The sequence below is a fragment of the Cricetulus griseus genome, chromosome 3, assembly GCF_003668045.3.
Source record: "Cricetulus griseus strain 17A/GY chromosome 3, alternate assembly CriGri-PICRH-1.0, whole genome shotgun sequence".
Lineage (NCBI taxonomy): Eukaryota > Metazoa > Chordata > Mammalia > Rodentia > Cricetidae > Cricetulus > Cricetulus griseus.
In genome coordinates, this window is record NC_048596.1 from 52,778,123 (window position 1) to 52,782,498 (window position 4,376).

The window sequence follows — 4,376 nt, forward strand, 5'->3', positions numbered from 1 at the left end:
TTTATTGTGGAGCAGCCTTATATACAAACTTACAAAAACCCCAGGTCAAAGGGTTTACAACAGGATATTGATGCTAGTGGGATGAGGTCAGGGAAACAGGAGGTACCGGTAGTTATGCTGGAAAACAACTCTTAGAGACCATGTGGGGACTGGGTCCCAACATCTCCCCCTTCTTTATATATAACAAAACAGTTATCAAGTAAGAACTGTAAGATTTCAACCATTCTATCTTAATGTGTTACTATAACTATCTATCTTCAACTCCATCAAAGACCATAGAAGGATAATATATAAACTCTAGAACTAACAGAGACATCTTGCTTCCTAGACAGTCACCAAGACAGTCACCTAGACAGTCTTGGTAATGTTGGGGCATCCATTTTTAACCTACAGGCCACAATGTGTCTGGCAGACTTTTCAGCAAAGCAGGAAATTCTAAACTGTCCACCTGCATTGGCAGTTTGTCCGTCACCTTTTTTCTGTGTCCTGTAGAATGTCTGGCAGATTCTTTCATGAAGCAGGAACCCTTTAGGACTGTCCATCAGCAGTCACTTTCCTATGGGTCCTGCATGTCCAGTTTATAAAGCAACAGTCTAACAGTTCAGGCAAGAGTAGCTTCTTGCCCAAATGGCTAGTCTTGCCACATAGAAGGCAAACTATAACAAGTTTCTTGGATGCCCATCTTCCTCTCAGATGTAATTGGTGTACCAGGAGCAGTTGTGTCTCACTGTCAAAAAACACCCTAAACCATTTAAATGTCATATATTCTGTAGGTCTTTGAAAGGTTTGAAGAGTATCTATATATCTAGAAAACCTAACTAATATCAACAAATGAAGATCCATTCCAATACAAAGTATCAACAAATGAAGGTCCATTCCAATACAAAGTATCATTTCTATATCATATTCCTCCTTTTTCCTTTAAAAAGTGATTGATTGTGACCACTACCATTTCTAACCAACCAAATTTAAATGAAAACAAATATTTGGGTCACCTGGGCCACTGCTTCAGGGGGTCCTGCCCCATAAAACCACACCAGTGTGGAAGGAATCCACAGCTCTTCACCCTCCGTGGAAACAAAAGGAGAAATTCCCCTCCCAAGTGTCCTGTACTTTAACAACTGTTGCTCCTTCCCCAGCAATTAAACATTCAAAGACAATACAATAACATTCTTAACAGTCATACATTTAGGATCACACTTCATACACACATGTGGCCACACCATACATGAACAAAACTCACAAAAGAGAGGAGGTGTCCAGGGACGGCCATCCTTACCATAGCTTGGCATCTTTGGAGGGTCTTGAGGACTGTCTCATCTTTGTCCATTCCTGTAGAGTCTTTTGTACGGCCTGTGTCTTTTCTTTATCTATTTGGACACATTCTACTTTTTCATCTGATGTGACAGATGATGTGGATGGCTTGCAATGAGGGCTCGGGGAGAGCGGCTGGAAGTCCAGGGCTGTGTAATTTATGTTGCCAGTACTCTTTTTTTGGAGCTGGGTCATTGGGGACAGGGGATGAAGACACTGGGTTCTGCATAGAGACATAGTTCTCCTCACTGTATTCAGAGTCTGTGTTGGAGATGGAACAGCAGTACTGGGAAGACCTAGAGTTAAAGGTGTGGTTGACCGTGGACCAAGACTTGGTGACAGGTGACTTGAAAGGGAGCTCATTGATGACAGCGTTGTTTCTCGGGTCAAGGGGTGCTAGCTTTGCTTTTTGGCCAGGCTTGAGGTTGTGATTGACTGGGGGTGGCTGGATCTCACTCACTCCCTTGGCTGGAGCCTCTATGAATCAAAAGGGCTGTGGATGGGTAGCCTTGTAGGTCAAAGTGATAGGGCACTGTGCTCATGGGTATGTAAGAAACTGGGTTTACAGGCACATAGTTGTCATCAGAGCTGGCACTGTCTGATCGACCCACGATAGTCTTTTCTGGAGATTTACCAGACCAGCAGGTGGTTTCTCTGCCTCATGTTGGATACTTGTAGTCACTGACTGGAGGTCTTTGTTGAGGGCTGCCCCACCGAGGTGTCTTGGGGTGCTGTGGTTGGGGGGTATGGCTGAGTCCACTAGGAGGTCTCCAAATTTCCTACACAGGGTGTTGCTGGGTGCCTTGAAGGTGTACTCATCCTCACTATCTGCCTCAGACCCTGTGAAGCTGCCCTTGGTGTGGCTGTGTGAAGCCAGGCTATGGGAGAGGTAAAAAGCACTGTCTTTGAATTCTGTATTGGTCGGCTTGGCTTGGGAAGGCTATAGAAGCCATGGACTTGACCACTGACTCTGTTGATACAGTGTCTATTGCCCTGGGCAAGTTTTTGTGCAGCTGTATCACTCTCCTGTCGGGTGCCCTGAGAGAAGCTGGCACTCCTCAAGTTTTCTGTCCTTTGGTGCAAGTGTTGATACTCCTGAGGTGCACTGGTGGACAAGGCAGGCCCGAAGTGGCTTGACACAGGGGGCTGGTTAGAGTGTGAAGGAGCTGAGGACTTCCTTGTTCAGAGCAGGGGCTGACTGGAGCTGCTGAATTCAGCTGGAGAAGAGCGGAGACTAAGATTGACTGAAGAAAGGTTTCTCAGGGCGTCAGTGCTCTCTTTAGTCTGGTTGAAGCTGCAGATCTGGCAGATGCTCTGGACCCACCTATTCATGTCTCAGCCACCAGTTAGAAGGTGTGCTCATTGGTCTTGATATCAAACATAAAACTCTTTTGGGGCTCTTTTTTGTTGACGGTCAGGCCTACATCCAACTGCTTACAGAAGAAAACTGTTGTGTGATATTTTGATCACATTCTGACACTTCTGAGATTACCAATAAAGGGTAGAGCTAACTACTAGTTGACCGAAATTAACCATAGAGGTTTTGGAGGACTGAGAACAGATAGACACAGAAAGTAGTAGGGCGGGGTTAGAGAGGGTCTCAGCCATTTTGGATACAGAGAGAGGAGGTCACTGGCAGCTTTTCCACTGCTTCTGTGATCATTCAGGTTCTTACTGATATCTGACTTCTGAGGTTATTTTTTTTAATGAAGAATAATTTGGTAAGTAATTCATCTGGCATCCAACTCAGGGCACAAGATCACAAAATCGTTGCTTGCTGCTGGCTTTGCAGCTGCTAGAGCCATGGTAGCAGTGGCTGTCTTTTCCTCCCTCCCACTAGGCCCTCTGCCTGAACCTGGGGTTTTCCCATCGCTGCCTCTCTACAGCAGCCTCCAGCTGCCACCTAGCCCTGGTCCCAAATGCCACAGGCGGCTGGACCCCAAAGGCAGCTGGAGTTAGCCACCCACCACTGGCAGGTTTTCACCTTCAGGCATGCCCGTGCCCTCACTTCTTGCCACAGGTGCTTCTTCCACAATCCCCCTTTTCAGGCAGCTGTCTCCCTCTCCCTGTGGTTTGCAGGCTTCCCCGGACCCCCTTTTTGGACACTACCACATCAGGTCAGCTGTCTTGACACCTGCTCAGACTTTAACTGTTGTTGCCACCTCCATACACACCCAGCCCCCCCCCCACCTACACACAAGCAGCTGCCATTGTCCTTAGCCAGGCCATGCACTGTCCACATTCTCTGCCCAGCTGTGTGGCACAGCAACAGCCAGACTCACACTGCAGAGTCTTCGTCACCAGTCTGGTGAGACAACTGGGAATTCTTCAGGTGGGGAATTAGTTTAAAAAAATAACTGGGGTCCTATAAAATGTTAGATTTGAAGAGATTTAAGGAAGCAATAGTTTCATGTGGTATGTATTCACCTGATGTAAAGCAGATGTTAAATTCATGGGCCACTCCAAACAGAATTATTCCACAAGACTGGAAAAGGTTTATATACAGCAGTATTGGAAACTGGCCCTCAGTTGCAATGGAAAACATAGTAGAGAGAGGAAGATAGGGTCATAGAACAACAAAGTGGGGATAGAGGTGAATAAATTTCCCAAGAACACTTTCTCAGTGATGCCCCATTTAATGATTTGCAAAAACAGATTACATTTGATGATCACACCTTGGCTTACAGCATCTTTGGATGTTTGGGCCAGGTTGAAGGATCAGGAAAGAGCCATTTCCTAAAATTATAGAAGGCCCCAAAGAAGTTTTCAATGATTTCTTTATAAAGATTGACTTTAGCTATAAATAGAATAATATTATATCCAGAAGTTAGACAAATATTAATTGAATCTTGACTTTTGACAATGCTAACTCAGAATACAAAAGAGTGATTAGGCCCTTAAAGGCAAGATTGGCACCAACAGATGAATGGATTAGAAATACAGCTGATATTGGATCTCACACTTATGATGATACTTGGATAGAAGTGATTTCTAAAAAAAAGTAAGAAAAATCAAAAGATTAGATGTTTTAATTGTGGTAAACTAGGTCATCTGAAAAGGGA

The 4,376-nt window shown here is 44.9% G+C and overlaps 1 pseudogene; it reads right to left on the reverse strand.

Moving 5' to 3' along the window:
• Positions 1–1,275: 1,275 nt before the first annotated feature.
• On the reverse strand, positions 1,276–3,119 carry LOC107977530 (annotated as a pseudogene).
• Between the last annotated feature and the right edge of the window lie 1,257 nt (positions 3,120–4,376).